The following is a 22,068-nucleotide window of genomic DNA, read 5'->3' as shown; positions in this document are numbered from 1 at the left end:
GTTACACAAGACTATAGTTTAGGTTTCTCACGAATGATGGGTCCTGTCATCACCTTGGCTTAGTAGTCATATAGTAAAGACTAGAGATAAGCGGATTGATTCGCGGCACTCCGGTCCAGCATCCAGGTCAGCGGTACCTGGCAACTAGGCGAGAGGGCCGCAAATCTCTTACCTTTCAGGCATCCCGTCGTGGCTTTTTATTAGCCAGGGTTCAGATGACAACGCACCAGCCCTGACAAATGAAATGCCATGCCAGAGACACTGGAAGGTAATAGATTTGCAGATTGCCTGTCTATATTGGAGACCCTTCTGATCCGCTCATCTCTAGTGAAGACCATCTAGACTTGACACGAACTGCTGTAATGCTGGTGCATTTACCATTCATATTACAGCCGAACTTTCCAGCCTGACTGATTCTTCTGATACAGACTGATATGACCTAACAAACAACAATGCAGGTCATGTAGATGTTCTTATTAAAATAAGCTATTTTATTGAAAAAGATTAAAAGCATAAATAAGTCCATAAACACAGCAAACACTCAGAATGAAATGGATGAGCCAAAAATTATCCCCAACAATTATCCCCATCAGTAAGGTGTAAATTATTTTAACTTATATGTATGTATATATGTATGAATGTGTGTGTATATATCTTAAAGTAATGATGGCCACTTGTTTTTCTTTACTTAGCTGCTTTTTTCTTACCATAATACAAATTCTAACAGTCTATTCAGTAGGACTATCAGCTGTGTATCCACCAGACTTCTGCACAACACAACTGATGGTCCCAACCCCATTTATAAGGCAAGAAATCCCACTTATTAAAACTGACAGGGCACACCTGTGAAGTGAAAACCATTTCTGGTGACTACCTCTTGAAGCTCATCAAGAGAATGCCAAGAGTGTGCAAAGCAGTCATCAAAGCAAAAGGTGGCTACTTTGAAGAACCTAGAATATAAGACATATTTTCAGTTGTTTCACACTTTTTTGTTAAGTATATAATTCCACATGTGTTAATTCATAGTTTTGATGCCTTCAGTGTGAATGTACAATTTTCATAGTCATGAAAATACAGAAAAATCTTTAAATGAGAAGGTGTGTCCAAACTTTTGGTCTGTACTGTATATACACATCTAAATCAGATAAACATATAAAACAGTAATCAAAAGCTAGTATAAACTAATGGCATTAAGTAGAGGCCCACCCACCAAAAAGCATCTAACATGTTTCGCAACTGCTTCATCTTGCGTCAATCCAAACTAACAGCATCGTAGATCCCTTTTGTTAGTTTGAGTCATAAAACCCACTATTGTGATGGTACTAGTGGCCATAATATGGGTGCTGTTCAAAAAAAGGAGTAAGAAATTGTGCTCTTTTAAAGGGTTAAACGAGCACGCTCCCTCATCACTAGTAAGGATACAAATGAAAAATTGGTTGCAATGACTAAATACATTTTTATTATAAAGCAAAATCAAACGCCTAGACAAAACAAATGACAACATTTAAAAATATGTAAATTGCACCAGAACTTGGAATAATAGCCAATATAGAGAGAGAAATGTATTGAATATCTGAAATAGATATCACTTTAGGGGTAGTATCCATTTAGATCCACTAATATTCAGTAATGAACTGGTAGTAGTACATGAATAATGCAGTATCAAAAGAATATAAAAGTAAACATTAACCTGGTCTGCATAGTCTGCAGGGTTAATTGATTCATAGAAAAAGCATCATGTGGGAGTTAGGACTCCATGTGTATTGCCGCGAGGTGGAGCTTCCTCAGGGGTCCTAATACAGTTGTTAAAATGCCTGAGTATTTTGGGGGTCCAAATGAGGCTAGTCCTACCGCACAAAGTGCGTTGTCCGGTCAGGTTCCCTTGGACTATGAACAATACTCTGTACAAATGGTGATGTCACTGCTCCTTTGTATCATTAAATAAAATATACAGTGCCTACAAGTAGTATTCAACCCCCTGCAGATTTAGCTGGTTTGATAAGATGCAAATAAGTTAGAGCCTTCAAACTGCAAACGAGAGTAGGTTTTATGAACAGAAGCATAAATCTTACAAACCAAAAAGTTATGTTGCTCAGTTGAATTTTATTACATTTTAAACATAAAAGTGTGGGTCAATTATTATACAACCCCTATGTTTAATATTTTGTGGAATAACCCTTGTTTGCAATTACAGCTAATAATCGTCTTTTATAAGACCTGATCAGGCCGGCACAGGTCTGTGGAGTTATCTTGGCCCACTCCTCCATGCAGATCTTCTCCAAGTTATCTAGGTTCTTTGGGTGTCTCATGTGGACTTTATTCTTGAGCTCCTTCCACAAGTTTTCAATTGGGTTAAGGTCAGGAGACTGACTAGGCCACTCCAACACCTTGACTTTTTCCCTATTGAACCAGGCCTTGGTTTTCTTGGCTGTGTGCTTTGGGTCGTTGTCTTGTTGGAAGATGAAATTACGACCCATCTTAAGATCCTTGATGGAGGAGCGGAGGTTCTTGGCCAAAATCTCCAGGTAGGCCGTGCTATCCATCTTCCCATGGATGCGGACCAGATGGCCAGGCCCCTTGGCAGAGAAACAGCCCCACAGCATGATGCTGCCACCACCATGCTTGACTGTAGGGATGGTATTCTTGGGGTCGTATGCAGTGCCATCCAGTCTCCAAACGTCACGTGTGTGGTTGGCACCAAAGATCTCGATCTTGGTCTCATCAGACCATAGAACCTTGAACCAGTCTGTCTCAGAGTCCTCCAAGTGATCATGAGCAAACTGTAGACGAGCCTTGACATGACGCTTTGAAAGTAAAGGTACCTTACGGTCTCGTCTGGAACGGAGACCATTGCGGTGGAGTACGTTACTTATGGTATTGACTGAAACCAATGTCCCCACTGCCATGAGATCTTCCCGGAGCTCCTTCCTTGTTGTCCTTGGGTTAGCCTTGACTCTTCGGACAAGCCTGGCCTTGGCACAGGAGGACACTTTCAAAGGCTGTCCTGGCCGTGGAAGGCTAACAGTAGTTCCATAAGCCTTCCACTTACGGATGATGCTCCCAACAGTGGAGACAGGTAGGCCCAACTCCTTGGAAAGGGTTTTGTACCCCTTGCCAACCTTGTGACCCTCCACGATCTTGTCTCTGATGGCCTTGGAATGCGCCTTTGTCTTTCCCATGTTGACCATGTCTGAGTGCTGTTCACAAGTTTGGGGAGGGTCTTAAATAGTCAGAAAAGGCTGGCAAAAGAGATCTTTAATCCACACATGTGAAGCTCATTATTCTTGGTGCCTGAACTACTTCTTAATACTTTAGGGGGACCAAACAGAATTCTTGTGGTTTGAGGGGTTGAATAATAAATGACACTCTGAATTAACTTTTTACGTTTTTTTAAAAAAAAAAAATTTTGCTGCAGTGCATTTCCCACTTCCAGGCTGATCTACAGTACAAATGTCACAATGCCAAGTTAATTCCGCATGTGTCAACCAGCTAAATCGGCAGGGGGTTGAATAATACTTGTAGGCACTGTACATTATAAAATGTCTTATTTTAACCTACTAAAAAGTCTTGAGGGGGTGGTTTTCAACTTCTTACTCTTTAGCAGTATTATTTAGGCACTCACTAAAACTGTCGAGTTGCTGAATTGTACATTGTTGAAGTGTGTGAAGCTGACCTTGGAGCCCTGGGAAGAATTAGATACTGACAAATATATGCAAAATGCAGGCAGAGATTTGATGTAAGAGTAAAGCTTGTTCACATTGTACTGACAGGTTTAACATCTTTCTAATGCATCTATTTCAGTTCCTCAACATTGTCTAAGATCTCTGCTTGCTGTTGTGGACTTGTTAGTTGAGACATGAGGTGGATGTAAAGAAGAATGTGTCCATACACTGAAAACAAGCAGATAGGGCAAACCTACTGTTGATTTGTGACCATGCATATGAGGAAAGAGCAGAACTTTTCTTTATACAACTCGTATGCTTCATTCATATTGTGAGCCAATATTCATACAATTAAATGTTTTGTATATGACTAAGCCTCATTCACACGTCCGATTTTGGCGTACGAGTGCTATCTGTGGTTCTCACTAATAGCACTTGTACCTGTGATAGTCTATGGGACCATTCACATGTCGATGATTCTTTGTGGACCCATAACTGATTTTGATCCAAAGGTTGGATCAGAATTTGTAATGTAAATCATTGGGTCTGTAAAAAAGTCAAAACACACTTTTCACGGACTGTTAGAATAGAGAATGCAGAGAAACTTTCTTTTGTTTCCCCTTCAAGTGCGACAAATACAGATGACACTCGTACAACACTCTAATCAGAATAATGGTTCTGGTTTTCTTCTACGTGGAAAAACGGACGTGTGTGAATGAGCTCTTGGGCTTCATTCAGACGTCAGTTTTTTTTCACTTATGAGACAAACCGAGTTTCATAAGTGATTTTCATTAGTTTCATCAGTTTTTTTTCACTGATGAGAAAAAAAGTCTCCAAATCAGTCAGTGAAAAATGGTCAGCACATGGATGGCATCCAAGTGCTGTCTGTTTTTTTTTTTTTTTTTTTTTTTTTCCCCTCCCGGAACCATAGACTTTTATTGCCAAGTTTGACTCGACACTTGGATAAATATTAGATATGCCTCTGTTATTTTGCACGGACCACTCCGTGTACATCCAGCCGTTGGTACGCTCCCGGCTCCCTGTATTTAAGGTAGCTATATATATTCTATACACAACATATTTAATCATATATGGCTTACAAACTGCCCTAGACTGGTGGGAATACTTGAGTAGTGGTATGGATTGGAGCATGTAAATTTAATCATAGACTGTATTGATATACCAAAAGGGCTGAATGTTTGAGACGTCCGTTTTTCTCTGTACATGACCATTGGTGTCAAATACTCCTTATGCGATGGACTTGGTTTTTAATTCAGATATGTTTAATAAAGGTATATATTTTTTTACATCAACAAATGTTTATGGGCTTTATGTCGCTACTTTTCTCCTCTTCTTCCTCTATGTGAGTAGTCATGTGCGTACAAGGGGCTGGTTGGATAATCATTTTGCATTTCGAACACATTTACGTTACCATTTTATATGGCTGGATACCCCCTATAATTTTTCTAGATGATGGTATGGCTTTTTCTTTCTAATTGGGGATCCTTTTTCCTAAACTAATCAGCCACTATGGGCAGCTTTATGTGCTTTGATAATGCAAACGATTTAGTAATGAAACCGCTTGTTTGTCTAGAACTCCTGGTATTGAAGAAAGAGTGCAAAGATAGGGATGGACTTGAAACTGTGATCTTAAAGGGGATTTCTCCTAAACTATTTCAATCATCAATTTTAACAGATGATAAATGTGTGATTGCTGGGGGATGGGGGAGACATCTGCTGACCCCAAGAACAAATGGGTTCAGCATATAAAAGTGCTGTCAGTTCCTCCTTCTTTGGAAAGAACAAATGGGTTGTCCAGGACTTTAACATTGATGGCCCATCCTTGGGATACACCCATGAAAGTAGAAAAAAGGTGGCACTCACCATCCTATATAAAAAATGTGTCTTTATTGCATCGCGTTTAAAACATGGATGCAGGGGAGTCTGTGGGACACATGTCGGACAACGGCCGTTTCGCGCCTCCTGCGCTTCACAGGACCCGTGTTGTAAACGTGATGCAATAAAGAAACCTTTTTTATATGGGACGGTGAGTGCCTCCTTTTTTCTACTTTCATGGACATATGGGGAATTGTTTTTTTTTGTTCTGGATAGGCACTTGAGATCCCCAGGGTCTGGTATAGTTGACTATCCCTGGAAGTGTAATTATACTGGCAACAGGTGCAACACTGGTGCCGGTCTCTTCACCTTGTTCTTTGCCTATCCTAGGGATAGGTTATCAATGTCTGGCACCCCCAACACCTGGCACCCCCAACGATCAGCTGTTCCCGGTGTTGGGGACAGCCAGACCCTCTCAGTTATGGAGTTGCACAGAACAGCTCCATCAACAGAATAGTGCCCGCATCTGGGTACTGCACATCCGCCCCCCCTTCCCCCATTGATTTGAATAAGAGACGGATGTGCAGTACCCAGCCGCCGCCACTATGCAGTCAACAGAGCTGTGATGCGTTGTTCCATAACGGAGCAGTCCCGGCCAACGCCAAGAACAGCTGATCCGTGGTAAAGTCCTGATCAATGGTAAAGTCCTGGACAACCCCTTTAAAGTCTCCTGTGTGAACATAGCAGTAGTGAGCACGTAGGACCACTACTCCTGTAGACATTGGATAGAGCAGTGGTCGCATGCGCTCACTAGCACACTGTTCACACAAGGATATAGGTACCCTAGCTCTCGTGATTGGGGTGGGACCCAATGGTTAAACACCCAGTGATCATACATTTCTCACACAGCCAGTGTATAATGTTGATTTTAGAACAACCTATTTAATTGTATTTGGACAAGCGACTAGACTAAAGTAGTTGCCTACAAGACTTTATATGTTGAGACAATAACAGTCCACTAATAAAAACGAGTTAAATTCTGAAATTGTGCACATTGTGTAAGCAGGTAGACACCCCTTACACGCTGCCCACCTGCACTGCCCGGTCACTTTCATCCTCTGGGCTAGAGCAGTAATCTAAACGTTTTGTTTGTGTTACTAAGCTGTGCTGAGGGGAGGGGTGGAAGATTACTGTTCAAACATACAGTAACACCCGGCTCTGCCCTCTTACCTGTTTTGTGTACACTAAGAATACTTCCGCAAACTCGCCTCAGTCTAGCCGCTGTGCCTCTTCTCTCCTTCAGGTAGGGCGGGATAATTGCATTGTTATTATCATTATTTGTAATATGAAAGTATTGAGTGACAAATCTCCTTTGTGACATAGGAAGGTTATATATAGATCCTAATTATGTGCTTGAGTTTGTGCTGCATTTACCAAGTAGAGATGTAAAGTTTCATTCACAATGGCTGCATAGAGATTCGCATCCATGAGAACATAGGACTACGGATGTCGCAGAATTGTAAACCTGGATAAACTGAAGAATGTTTTTTTTTTTTTCTACGTGGTTTCCTCCTACTTAACCAACAAAAAAAACACATTTGAATGAATGCGTCACTAACACTCCTTTTGTGTGTTACACTTATATTCCACATATTGTATCACTACAGTAGATAAAGCAAGCCTCGTCATAAACACTGGTAAAACCTGTGGCGAACCAGGAAATGAAGACCTTTCAAAAACATGAGACGAGGTGACCCTATCAAATGTGAAGATTGCAGCCGGACTTCTAGGGGTCGGTACTTTACTGCTGAAATGTTCAGTATAGTATAGCATGGATAAAGTTCATGTTTTTGCAGCATTGGATTGGCTTGTTAGATGATATTAGAACTGAGCTACAGTGTTCTGCTCCCCGCTTCTTCTTTAGAAACAAGAATGATGTCAGCTCAGGAAGTCTTGTCATCGAGTTACACTTGTGTAAACGTGAAATCCTTATGACTGTTTGCTTGCCTGGATAATAAAACTTATGTCAAACCAATAAAGCAAACATGGGAAGTACCCAGAAAAAATAGGCATGGCTACTATTCAGTAGTCATTCAGCATTTCATCTTTTATACCATCAGGGCAGCTTTTAATTTATATGTTATGGTCCTTTTGTGTTAGGACTTATGCAGATGTCGATAATTTCCACATACAAGAAAAACAGACCTATGGGTTTGATCAGGGTTTGATCATTTGCACAGCCCCATAGAATAGCCTAGAAACAAGTGCTATCCGTGAAAACCACAGATAGCACTTGTACAAGAAAATCAGATGTGTGAATGAGCCCTTAGATCACTGTTTGTTTTGTGAACACGTTTGGCATATGTAGTGGGAAAGCTTCCAACCAGGGCTGTGGAGTCGGTAAGCCAAACCTCCGACTCCTCAATTTCCATGACACAGACTCCGACTCCCTCATACATGGCTCATGATTAAGTGATAAATTTACTGTAGCACAGATTCATCTCCGCTAAAAGTCTAGACCCATAGATCAGGAATAGGACAAACATTCTTATGAAAAAATATTCCCCACAAACTGCATTGAACTACTGAACCCCATTTATTATATATATTAGGAGTTTTATACCGATTCCGACTGCACCAAAATGGACGCCGACTCCACAGCCCTGCTTCCAACTCTCCTAATCTTTTGACTATTTTGGAATGGTATGGCCCATGCTTGTGACTGACGAGAAGGAAGGGAAACCATGCTGCAGAATCAAAGGATTGTAGTCTGTAACCATAGCAAGACGTGTGTCTACAGCTCTGAAACAGCTGGAATTTATTTTAATTTTTTAAATCAAAACAATTTCTTAGAGTAAGCTTCGTTGTTTTAATTTTTATTTTCATAAATAATACACATGAAAATAAGCAACGTTGTAATGTATCTTATCTGATAAATTGGCTTCTTTCTTCTCCTGTATTGATCTTTCACATTCACTGGTAAAATCTGAAGAAACATTTTGCCATTACTGAGGTAGATGACTGTTTTGTGCTTGTAAAATTCTATGGAGGGGGAGGAGATAAAGGAAGACACAGACATTCTGCTGCAAGTTCTCCTGCAACATTAGTTACATTTCTTCATAGAACTTTATAGGAAAGTCTATATTCACTTAAAGAAGCACTCCTCCTCCCATCAAACTTTCATCCTCTTATTATAATGCAGTTATATTATATAACATTGTGTACTTACAATTGCTCATTTTGCGTTTTTACCCTGCTAATTCTTTTTCCATTGGATCTATGGCATCACGTGATTAAAAACTGACTAGTTGAATCCTTCTAAGCTCTATGTAGAAAGAGGTGGTCTATTTTACATGTATGAGTCAATGCAGAAGTCAATGGCAGAGGGAGGAGGGAGCAGTTGAGTCAGGAGTTGAAGAGGGGGATGATAAATGCAGGGACAAGAGACTTCCTGTTTCTTCATGGAGCAGAGAAATTAGAAGAATTTAGCTGCGTAGGAATGCAAAAGGAGCAATTGTAAGTACACAATGCTATATAATATGATGTCTGCAATATATTAAGAGGATAAAAACTTTTATGGGAGGGCTTCTTTAAGACAGATTTTACCGTGAATTGAGACTTTTAAGAATGAATGGTCCAAGCGGAGAAAGAGGTGAATTTCTCTGATGAGCTCTATTACAAAGTTTTTTTATTTTCATATGTACTAATTGATTTATAGAAAAGGGAAAAAAAAGTAGTTACTCCAAGTTACTGTTTTTTTTATGCATTGCAACAAAAAAGTTTCAGAAAATGGCAGTCGAAAAAAGCGAATTCTTTTTTTCTTTTTTTTTTTTTTTTTAAGATTTTAGATAGGAGTTGATTTTTACTTGCCACTCAAATTAGCATTTGCATGAAGGGTAGCTACTTTGATATGATGATGTGATGATGTTACACGGAGACCCTCACTGGAGCCATTCGGCCTCTATCTTATTGTACAGTCACCATTAGGTAGATATATTTACCCTGGTAGCAATGTTTCTATTGGAGATCTCTTATGTATATATATAGAGTCTTATGTTTTATTTATTTATTTATTTTTTGCTTACCTTAATTTGTACAAAATGTGATTTATTTATTTATTTTAAATTTATTTATTTTTTAAAGGCGTGATTTTGCTGTACAGGTATATTCATACAGGATGGAAATCTTGCAGATTTCCTGTCTGAATTTTTTTTTTTTTTTTTTTTTGCGGTCGGGCTGGGTCTTCTGATCCGGGCACAGTTCATATTTTACGGATATGTGAAACAAGCTGAACCGTGCTTGTGATAATGGGATGACTGCTGAAAAGTGATCTCCGCAGAATAAGCAGTGTTATCCTATTATAACACTCAGCGGTCAGTCACCTAGAATAAGTCAATGGGGTCCATTGGCTGCCAGTCATATGGCAGATGTGTTCCTGTCTTGAATTCATTTTTTTTTTCGCTGTTCCTATGGCAGAACAGAAGAACTGAGTTCCTGCACTGCATGTGAACATAGCCTTACAAAGTGATTTTTCTGAGGATGCATGCATTTTAAAACTTGTTGAAATACTGGTATTGCACAAGGCGAGCCTCAACGATGGTGATATGGCGAATCAAAAACAGTGTTGTTAACTAGGGCATTTTAGACAACAGGGTTTTCTGATGTGGCTAGCTTAAAGACAAACCACTTATCTATAGGGAATCCCAGAAAAGCAGCAGGATTTGAGTGGGTAGTAGTATATTTCAGACTACGCCAGAAAGCCAGAATGACAGGCTGAACTTGCTAAATCAAAAGGAAATAAAAGTACGTAATAACAATAAAGGTTAGTCCTGGAGAATAGAAACAGATCTGTCACTTAACTATGTTGCCCTGATTTAGAGCTGCTTATTATTACTAATGCTTGCGGACAAAATCTTACATAAAACTTTGCAACCACTTAATTTTACCTTTTGTGAGACGAGCGAAAAAAAAAAAAGACCAGCAAGCTTTGTGTTATGCCTAATGCACACAGAGGAGCCATATAAAGGAGAGAAGAGTGACCGCATCCAATGGAGGAAATCCAATGCAGAAAAATAAGGAGGCCAAGCTGGGAATTCTGCAATATTGCTTTATAACAAAAAATACAATTCAGACACATGACTTTGTAAAATACCATCCTTAATGGCAATGGACCTGTACTTACCCTGTCCTTCAATACAGAAAATCAAGTGACAGATCCACCTTAAGGGCATATGTTCATATGGCTAAGATTTCATTCATGTTGAAAAATCACATATGTATTTGGAAGGAATTCTGTGGCAGAAATATAAAGCTGAGAAACACAATGGGTCTAAAAAGGAACCTATAACTAGATAATGATATAGATGCCACTCTCAAATCTCCCATAGTGGCGTTTAAATGGAAAGATCCCATGGCACCGATGGGTTTACGATGGCAGCCGGGGACCTGCTGAAGGCCACCTCCATAGCTGCCAGTTTGGCCACAGACTCAGCTTCATAGAAGACTATGATTTTCACTATAAACTGCAATGCCATAGTATTATGTTGACAGAAAAATAAAAAGTCGTGGCTCTTAGCAGTGAAGGGATAAATGAATACGTACAAATGAAAATTGTCTGCAGAGGTTAAAGATCGTGATATGGAGAAGAAAAAAAAAAAACACTGCTAAAAAAATGTTAAAACAAAATATATGTAACAAAAATCTGTTTTAAATAAGTCATTTTCTGATAATGGCTTTAAGGACAACTGGTCAGAAAAAAAAAAAAAAATAAGTGGTATTTTCCTGCTGCCATAGTGGTAATATTCAGGTAAATATCGTTAAAAACATATTAGTCTAATTGGCAGTGCGACTGCAGGGAGAAAATAGTTATATTCTCCCTACAGCCACTTTCTTCCAAGTATTGGGTTGGAAGCAACATTACAAAACAGCAAATTTTTATTTTTATTTTTTTTTAAAAAAAAGATCCATATTGGTCATTTTACTTTTTTATGGAAGTGTGAATGAGCCCTAAACTTGGGGAGGAAGCTAACGGCATTCACTGTAAAGCACCCCAGAAATGGAGTTTGTCATAAGTGGGGCCGTAGGGTAAGTGCGCGCACATTGTGTGTTTTCTGCACCAAAATCTGCATGAAATCTGCTGATAACTTTTCTCTGACTGGAGATTAGCTGCGTTTTTTGTTGCTTTTTTGCTGCGTATTTGCAGCTTTTGTTTCACTGTCCTTCTGTCTCTTTTTAGTAATGCACATAAAGTTCTGTGAAAAATAAGACTCCCATTCTATTTTGCCATCAAAAACGCTGCAAATACGCAGGTGCGTTTTTTTGGTGCGTTTTTGCTGCGTATTTGTAGCGTTTTTTTCATCTCCCCATTACTTCCTATGGGTGAAAAAAACTCTGAAAGAAGTGACATGTCACTTCTTTCAGCGTTTTTCTAATCACTGAAAATACGCAGCAAACAAAAAGCAACATGTGGGAACAGTGAATTCTGGTTTCTCATAGACTTAGCTGGTACTGCCAGACGCAGCTGAAAATGTACATAAAAATCTGCAGCAAAACACAACGTGTGTGCACATACCCTTTGGCTGAACACTAAAGTTCTTACTGCTGTGCTGTTTGGAACTGAGCCACTTGGTTGAATTTTGATTCAGTGTTTACTTGGCCCCCAAAAAAAGAAAGTAAATTACAATGTCTCACACACAACAGTATTTTGCTCTGTTCTGCATCATTATTTTTAATCCAAAATAAAAAGTGAAACCTACATAAAGGAAAGTCATACTAATTTCTATGCACCGTACTCCTGGATTTTTTCCTACAACATGTGGATGGGATTTTGTAAAATCCCATACGCTTTGCTCCTACTGTACTATTTCTACACCTTTTCAAACCGCTTTATAAACATACAGGTGCATCTCACTAAGTTACAAGATCATCAAAAAGTTAATTTATTTCAGTTCTTCAATACTAAAAGTGAAACTCCTATTATATAGAGTCATTACAAACAGAGTGATCTATTTCAAGTGTTTATTTCTGTTAATGTTGATGATTATGGCTTACAGCCAATGAAAACACAAAAGTCTCAGTAAATTAGAATACTTTATAACAACAGCTTGAAAAATGATTTTAAAATCTGAAATGTCCTACTGAAATGTATGTTCAGTAAATGCCCTCAATACTTGGTCGGGGCTCCTTTTGCATCAATTACTGCATCAATGCGGCAATGTGGCATGGAGGCGATCAGCCTGTGGCACTGCTGAGGTGTTATGGAAGCCCAGGTGGCTTTGATAGCAGCCTTCAGCTCGTCTGCATTGTTGGGTCTGGTGTCTCTCATCTTCCTCTTGACAATACCACATAGATTCTCTATAATAGATTCTCTATGGGGTTAAGCTCAGGCGAGTTTGCTGCCAATCAAGCACAGTGATACTGTTGTGTGTAAACCAGGTATTGGTACTTTTGGCAGTGTGGACAGGGGCCAAGTCCTGCTGGAGAATGAAATTTCCATCTCCAAAAAGCTTGTCAGCAGCAGGAAGCATGAAGTGCTCTAAAATGTCCTGGTAGATGGCTGCGCTGACTTTGGTCTTGATAAAGCACTGGACCTACTCCAGCAGATGACATGGCTCCCCAAACCATCACTGATTGTGGAAACTTCACACTAGACCTCAAGCTGCTTGGATTGTGGCCTCTCCACTCTTCCTCCAGACTCTGGGACCTTGATTTCCAAATGAAATGCAAAATTTACTTTCATCTGAAAACACCTTGGACCACTGAGCAGCAGTCCAGGTCTTTTTCTCCTTTGCCCAGGTAAGATGCTTCTGGCGTTGTGTATTGGTCATGAGTGACTTAACACAAGGAATGTGACGCTTGTAGCCCATGTCCTGGATACGTCTGTGTGTGGTGGCTCTTGAAGCAATGACTCCAGCAGCAGTCCACTCCTTGTGAATCTCACCCAAATTTTTGAATGACCTTTTCTTAACAATCCTTTCAAGGCTGCGGTTATCCCGGTTGCTTGTGTACCTTTTTTCTACCACACTTTTTTCCCTTTCACTCAACTTGCCATTAATATGCTTGGATACAGCACTCTGTGAACAGCCAGCTTCTTTAGCAATGACCATTTGTGGCTTACCCTCCTTGTGGAGTGTGTCAATGACTGCCTTCTGGACATCTGTCAAGTCAGCAGTCTTCCCCAAGATTGTGGAGCCTACTGAAACAGACTAGGGGACCTTTTTAAACGCTTCGGAAGCCATTGCTGGTGGTTTTTGTTAATTATTCTAATTTTCTGAGATAATGACTTTTGTGTTTTCATTGGCTGTAAGCCATAAAAATCAACATTAACTGAAATAAACACTTGAAATAGATCACTCTGTGTGTAATGACTCTATATAATATGAGTTTCACTTGTATTGAAGAACTGAAATTAACTTTTTGATATTCTAATTTAGTGAGAAGCACCTGTATATGGTACAATTAGCTCAGGTAGGGAGACCCAGTGATCAGGTCTTCCCATCCGGTGAATCTGGCGTTAATAAAAATGTAGAGAGGAGACTGTGCTGCTTTCTCCTTCTCATAGAAATATAGTTTTTAGCAGCCCGTCACGCAGCCTCTTTACAGGGGTTGTTTCATGTACACCCCTCTCACATTGAGCTTTTTATGATCTGCTCCCGTTCATATGGACTGAACCGATCTTTGTATTACACGGGTGACAATTTATCGGAATAGCTGACGCGTAATACTCTGTCTTGTGCTGCAGATAAGAAAAAAGCGAACAGGAGCGCACCCTGTGTAAAACCGCAGGGGGATTGGGGAAATGATGGGCTGTGAACTGCTCACCTGAGTGAGTTGTTACTGATAATCAAAAACATTCATTAATGTTGAGGATATTTGGACTAACCCCTCATACACATAGTTACATAGTTTATAAGGCCGAAAAAAGACAAGCGTCCATCCAGTTCAGCCTATTTCTTGTGCACTGCAGCTATTCCGCAGCGTTGATCCAGGGGAAAGCAAAAAAAACCCATGCGGTATAGGCCAATTTACATCATTGAGGAAAAATTCACTTCCCGACTCCAATCTGGCAGTCAGATTAAATCCCTGGATTAATTAACTATCACTAAGCATAAAATGTAATTTTATTGTTCTCAAGAAAGGCGTCCAGGCCTCTCTTGAACTCATTAAGTGAGTTGGACATCACCACTTCCTCTCCCAGAGAGTTCCAGAGTCTCACGGCTCTGACCGTAAAGAATCCCCTTCTATGCTGGTGCAGGAACCTCCTTTCCTCCAGACGCATAGTGTGCCCCCTCGTCTTTGTCACCATCCTTGGTATAAACAGGTCATGGGAGAGATCTCTGTACTGCCCCCTGATGTATTTATACATGTTTATGAGGTCTCCCCTAAGCCTTCTCTTTTCCAACGTAAATAGGCCTAATTTTGACAACCTCTCTGGGTATTCTAGTCCCTCCATTCCCTTTATTACCTTAGTCGCCCTCCTTTGTACCCTCTCTAGCTCCAATATGTCTTTCCTGAGCACCGGAGCCCAGAACTGTGCACAATATTCTAAGTGCGGCCTTACCAGCGCTTTATACAGAGGAAGAACAATGTTATCATATGCCCCTATTCCTCTTCTGATGCATGCCATGACTCTATTTGCCTTTGCAGCTGCTGCCTGACACTGGGCACTCCAATTTAATTTGCTGTTAACCAAGACGCCCAGGTCCTTCTCCATGTCAGATTTCCCCAACGGTTTCCCATTTAATATGTATGGGTGACTGCTGTTTTTCTTTCCCATGTGCATGACCTTACATTTATCGGCATTGAACCCCATTTGCCATTTTTGGCCCAACTCCCCAATTTATCTAAATCATCCTGTAGCTGTGCCCTGTCCTCATCTGTATTAACTACTTTACAAAGTTTAGTATCATCTGCAAATATTGCTATTTTACTATGCAACCCTTCCACTAGATCATTAATAAATATATTAAATAATATAGGGCCCAAGACAGACCCTTGAGGCACCCCGCTAGTAACCCTGACGCACCCTGAGCTTACTCCATTGATAACCACCCTCTGCTTTCTATCACTCAGCCAGCTATTTACCCACTTGCACACATTATCCCCCAGACCAAGCATTCTCATTTTATATACCAACCTTTTGTGTGGCACGGTATCAAACGCTTTGGAGAAGTCAAGGTTTACAACATCCACTGACTCTCCCCGGTCCAGCTGTGAGCTCACCTCCTCGTAAAAGGCGATCAGGTTTGTTTGGCAGGAGCGATCCCTCATGAATCCATGTTGATATGGAGTTAGACAGTTATTATCATTAAGATATTCTACAATAGCATCTCTAAGAAATCCTTCAAACAATTTACCCACAACAGACGTTAAGCTGACTGGTCTATAGTTCCCAGGGTCACTTTTAGACCCCTTTTTGAATATTGGTACCACATTTGCTTGGTGCCAGTCTTGTGGGACAGTCCCTGTCCATCATAGTGTGATGTATATTTGTGTGTGACATGCTGATACAGTGCCTGTATATACCATTACTTACATGAAGGGAAGTGAATGGGTCCATAAACTTGTACAGATCCAATGTATGTGGGCACAATATGGTTGTATGCATGAGACCTCATGCAAATTGCCTCTTCAGAGAGGAAGAGCACTAAGTAGAAATCCTAAAAGTCAATAACGACCATTTAACGAGCCTTGCCACATAACTTGGGATAAAAGCCAAACCAGACGCTTTATTAGCAAACATATGTTTCGGGGTGTTTGCCTTTCTTTGGTGCAAAACGAGATTATATATGGCAGGATGAGAGGCCTCTGACTGGGATCTAAGGGGTAATGTCTCTCCTTATGAGGAGGCGCAAACTCCACAAAACATGTTTGGTTTGGCAGCTCTGATGATGGACAGATTTCTTCCTGGCCATTGTTGAGGCACCCCTATGTGGCCAACATTATGACTTTCAAAGTAATGTCAGGGCAGTGTTGGCTTGTTCATGGCATTTGCAGCCAAAGTTAACTTCCTTAGCTACTCCTTATGCCAGGTCCAATCATTTAGACTGAATCGCCTACAATTTTTTTCCTAGAGCTTCCAATTTTACCCACATAAGGAAAGCATTTGAAATATAATTTATCTGCTTTATGTATTAGCTGCTTTATTAAAGAGTAACTAGACAAAAATGGGTTTGAATGAGATGACCCAAGGGCTCCCAATGGCAAGAGTCTTCTAGTTGGACCTTTATTGCTTAGAGTTGTTTTTTGTTTTTTTTTTCTTTAAGGTAACCTGTCAGATGATTTATACTGCCCGAACCATGAGCAGCATGAATCCGAGACGGGCTTAGTTATTGCACATATGGACGGCGCAGAAAATATACTTTTAAATGGCAGTTGTGGGCGAGGTGTCTGAGATGACAAGTCACTGAGGTACAAAAATGCAGTAATGGAGCCGGTCTCTGATTCATGCGGCCTGTGCTTGGGGCACCATGAATCATCTGACTGACTGGTTCCCTTTAAAGGGGTATTCCCATCTCCAAGATCCTATCCCAATATGCAGTAGGTGTAATAATAATAATATTAGAAATGTAGTATAGTTTTCCGTTTTTTCGTTGTCTCTTTCCTCATGTGCAGGGCATTGCAGGACCTTAGGTATCCATGGTTACGGCCATCAGCAATGAGCTAACTCACTATATCAATGGTCGTAACCATGGATACCTAAGGTCCTGCAATGCCTGCACATGAGATAAGTGACACAGAGAATAAGAAAAAACATACTACATTTCTAATTGGAGGTATTTGCTAATGTTAATATTATTACACCTACTACATATTGGGTTAGGATCTTGGAGATGGGAATACCCCTTTTAAATGAAACTACATTAAAAAGTAAAAAAACTTGAGATCTATTCCTTTTTAATAATATTCAGCATTTACATACTGTCAACCCTGATAAATAATGATTTCCTCAGGCATCTTCATGATTTTAGATAAGTCAGTTTTATTCAGCAATCAGTTTGGACTAAGTCCAAATGCGCTTTGAACCGTGCGGCCCAATCACGACCAAAAATTGAGGACATGACTGGCTCTGTCTGCTCGTCCGCATAGCTGACAGGTGCAGGAGCTGCCTATTATTTTGGGCTTGTAAAGACATGCTTAAAGTTTTGTGTATCAACGGCACAATGACCAATGCAAGTCAATGTGGTAGTTCACCTGAACGTTTTTTACACTCGGACAAAAAGTGCAAGCAGCAAATTATGTGTTATACACTTTGATCTATTTTGCTTTGCACATCAGACTATTTCGTATATTATAAGTTATATCCATATATTATGTGTTTTTCACAAATCCATTGCAGTTGTTACTATAGAAAACTATTTGGCCTTTTATTAAGTTATTCATGTAAAGCTGGAGGCTATATGAATATAAAACATGGACATGCAGTTTCATACATAAGAAAAATCTTTTTTTTTTCTGCATGAAAAAGACAATTTTGCATAAGCTCATCTGAACCCAACCTTATTTGCACTAGTCTGGTCCATACTAGTTGCATGCTGCAACTTTTTACATGCGGACCTGAGGTCTGTGTAGAAGGTAGCCTATGTGCACTAGCATGTAGGCTAATATTGGTCCATGTGCTGTTCATATATATTCGCTTAGCCATAGGGGAAGAGATGGACACTGACAGCATAGGGCCTCATTGCAAGAAATATGTTTTAATAGTATAATTTTTTTTTATCATTTCCTTCATTAGTAAGTTATTAAAGGGATTGTCCACTACTCAAACAGCCCCTTGTCAGTCCCTATGTTTCCCCCTTGTAAAATACTTACACTCACCTACGGTGCCGGCGCTGTTTCAGCGGTGTCTGCACTGGTTTCTCAGGGATCACATGACATTGTCATGTAATCCCTGTGGCCAATCAGCAATGGCTTCATTCTCCCTGCCTTTGTTCAAATTACATACATCCGGAGGAAGTTGGTGCTGCAGTTCTCACTTCCTCCTTATGTATGTGATTTGTCCGATAACGGAGAAATTGAAGCCATTTCTGGATGGCCACAGGGATCATGTTATATAACAATGTCACACAAGCCCCGGGAGACCCAGTGCCGACACCGCTGGAACAGCATTGGAGGCAAGTTTAGGTTTTACTATTTTACAAGGGGAGAACATGGGACTTGGCGGAGTCGTGGACAACTAATTTAAAATTACACACACAAGCTACATTCACACATCCATGTACAGAACATTTTTGTTTCTCCAGTGGTTGAAGCTTAGACATGGTTATTCCATGTTCAGTCATGAAAGGTGGATATGGTAGTAAGATTCTAAGGAACCTTGAAGCGGAATTTTAGCGGTGTACTATGCAAATCTGCAGTTTTAAAGAGTTTGTCCAAGATTAGAAAGGTTCAAGTTTTATTTGAAGACTGTGGGGAAAAAAAAGCAAGAGTTATGTCTGTCTGTGTCTGCTATACAGTAGTATATAATTCATAGTCAACTTATGGCTAAACCAAACAAATTCTGCTTTTTGGCAGATGTGACACTTTCTTGAAAACTAAAACCACGGGCAGGACCGCTAAATCTGATTTAGAATAAAAGTTGGAATATTATCAACTAATATTAACGCCTACCTGCAGTGATGACGTCATGTCCATTGTAGCCAATCATTGGCCTCAGCTGTGATGTTTGCATGAACGGCACGTGACTGCCGAGGCCAGTGATTGGCTGCCGTGGTCACATGAGTGATGGACTGTACCGCTGAAGCAGTGGGAAGATTCACTTCGTAAGTGGTGTTCCTTTTTTTACAACATTTTCTACTCTTGGCCAACTTTTCTAAAATCCTGGAAACCATTTTAAAGAGGACCTTTCACAAATTGTTAATATTGAACTGGACACACAATGTAATAGTCGTTGCAGAGCAGAATAAAACTTTTTTTTTTCTTTTTCTTTTTTTTAATCTTCGTCTCCATTGCGGAGTTATTAGGAGAGGCAAATGAAAATAATAACAAAAAGTTGTATTCCGTTCTGCAGACACTATTACATCGTGCGTTGAGTTCCACGTGAAAAATTTGGTGAAACGTTGTTACGGGTCCAGGTGGTGGTACCTCTGTGCTGCGGTACAAGGAGGGACCAGAGGGGCGTGACTAAGTATCTACTCGGCCCTACCAGGGTCGCATGGCGGCTCAGTCGACTCCTCGAACCAGGGAGGGACCGAGCATTGGGACCAGGTGCCACTCTGGGACCGACCTTTGTATGAGAGCAGGTGACTCCCACGAGTCAGAAGGCAGGAACTGACCGATACAGCGGAAGAGCACGGCAGGCAGGCTGACGGGTGGTCCAGGTAGTCTTGCAGGCGGATTCGGCTGATAGCCAGACAGGTGCTCCGGGTAGGTAAGCTGGCGGGCACAACGGATAACAGGCAGGTGCTTCCAAGTAAGCAGGCAGGTGGGCACGGCAGGTAGCAGGCAGGTGCTTCCAGGTAAGCAGGCTGGCAGGTAACAGGCAGGTGCTTCCAGGTAAGCAGGCGGGCAGAGCCCATAGACAGACTGGCGGACTGGACTGAAGGCAGACTGTTGGGCTGGAAAGTAGTCAGACTGGCGGACAAGACTCACTTGCAGAGGACCTGAGGGTTGAAGCAAAGTAAGAATCACAGAGCAACAACCTTGCACGGGCACCTCCATATTGGAGGAGGTGCCTTATATAGGGAAAGTCCTCCGGCCATTGGCCGGGAACTTTTTAGGACGGCGCGCGCGGCCCCTTTAAGAGGGAGGTAGCGTGCGCGCGCCCTAAGCACAGAGCCAGGGAAGCTGCATGCACCAGCTGCAGCTGCAGGGAGGCCGGAAGACGCCGGAGCAGGACCGCGGCGGTAAGGGGGACGGTGTCTCTGCCTCGCAGGGAGCAGAGACACCGAATCTACAAACGTTTTCTTTAATAATGGTAATAAAAATTAATGTTCTGGGTAATACTGCACACTGCTCCTGTCAAACTGACTAGCAAGGAACCTGAGCTTGCACGTTGCGTTTAGTCAGCATGACAGGAGTTTAAAGACACCAACTATGGCTGCTGTGTGAACATCTGAGGAGAGATTTAATGTTGTTCCACAATTGGCAGCTGATGCAGCCGCCATTGCCCTTGCCTTCAAAGTCCTGTCTGGCTGACTTAAGCACAGCGGACATGCTCAGATTTGGGTTGCTGCTGGTCAGCCTGACATGATTGATGAGCAGCGTTAGTTTGCACCCCAATTTTACTTCTTCGAGTTTTCAAGTGGCATGAAACCCATCAAGTTTACACTCTGGGGTGGCTTTATCACAGTGCACCAGGACGGGGACTATTTTCATCCACAGCAGCGCTTGCCCTTCTAGATTAATCTAGCATCTAATAAAGGTAATTAGGAATATGCTTATGATGGGTCTATATTTATTTTTCTTTGACTGAAGAAACCTATTAAGGAAGAATGTGGTGAACTCTGCTGCGTAATGTAGGGATTTACTGTGTGAATGTGCCATACTGTATCGAGCAGCTTAGAGTAAGCCTCAACCCTGCTACTTAGACGTGAGAAATATTCATCTAATAAGGTATCTGGTGCTGTACTTAGTAAAGCAGGGACTGGAACTGGCACATAATTCAGATATGATTGTAAACTGGTTGAATCAAGGTAATAGCACAATTATACGATCAGCGTCAGTATAATGTTCTCTTCTAAGGTAGTCGCATATCCTTCATGAAGAGTTTTTATATTCATGATACAATCACTTGGTGTAAATGAAAGTCTCCAGCTCTTATATACTTTGTATCAATTCCTTCCCATGTTGTACATATTAGGCTAGCTGTCGGATAACAGTTGTTTGGCTGACTGCTATCTCTCCCGACTTAGTATGTGGGGATAAGTGAATACTCCCCTGATGGTGGCTTATCTCGCCTAGTATATAGAGGATCAGCATTGAAGTTCAGCATTTCCAATCCTCCTATACCCTGACATCATCTGTCGGAAGTTTACAGAGGTCCCCGTACACATTAGATGGTCTGTCAGTACCTCCAAAATCCCAGAGTTTGTTTGACATTGTGTATCTCCAGCTTCTGTCCCCTGTATTTACATCTGCAGGCTGGAAACCAGTGCATATATGACCATAAAAAACTACCGTATTTTTCAGACCATAAGACGCACCTAGGTTTTAAAGGAGGAAAATAGGAAAAAAAATGTAAGCAAAAAAGGTGGTCATGATGCCCTGTTATGGGGGAAGGAGTCTGTTGCTGACACTGGTATTGGGGTAATGTCCCCCAATTCTGTTAATATCCTCCATCCTGGTATGTATGTCCCCCTCCTTCCTGGTATACGTGGCCCTCATCCCCATCCTGGTATACGTGGCCCTCATCCCCATCCTGGTATGCATGGCACCCCTTTGTCCCCCATCCTTGTATGCATGGCACCCCTTTATCCCCCATCCTGGTATGTATGGCACCCCTTTATCCCCCATCCTGGTATGTATGGCACCCCTTTATCCCCCATCCTGGTATGCATGGCACCCCTTTATCCCCCACCCTGGTATGCATGGCACCCCTTTATCCCCCATCCTGGTATGTATGGCACCCCTT

At 41.2% G+C, this 22,068-nt stretch overlaps 1 protein-coding gene across 9 annotated transcripts in view; it reads left to right on the top strand.

Moving 5' to 3' along the window:
- Window positions 1-22,068, top strand: part of MARK2 (microtubule affinity regulating kinase 2) — a 143,916-nt gene that overhangs the window by 38,965 nt on the left and 82,883 nt on the right. Inside the window, exon 1 of one of the 9 annotated variants that reach the window (XM_073658549.1) lies at window positions 6,712-6,801. The exons of the other annotated variants lie outside the window; for them this stretch is intronic. The gene's annotated coding sequence lies outside the window, so the exon portion shown is untranslated. Of the gene's footprint in view, window positions 1-6,711; window positions 6,802-22,068 lie in introns of those variants that run through there. 9 annotated transcript variants of the gene reach the window in all.

The sequence above is a fragment of the Phyllobates terribilis genome, unplaced genomic scaffold, assembly GCF_046119375.1.
Source record: "Phyllobates terribilis strain yellow unplaced genomic scaffold, ASM4611937v1 Scaffold_13__5_contigs__length_258822181, whole genome shotgun sequence".
Taxonomy (NCBI): Eukaryota; Metazoa; Chordata; class Amphibia; order Anura; family Dendrobatidae; genus Phyllobates; species Phyllobates terribilis.
The sequence above is the reverse complement of the archived record's forward strand: the minus strand, read 5'-3'. Positions and strand labels throughout refer to the sequence as shown.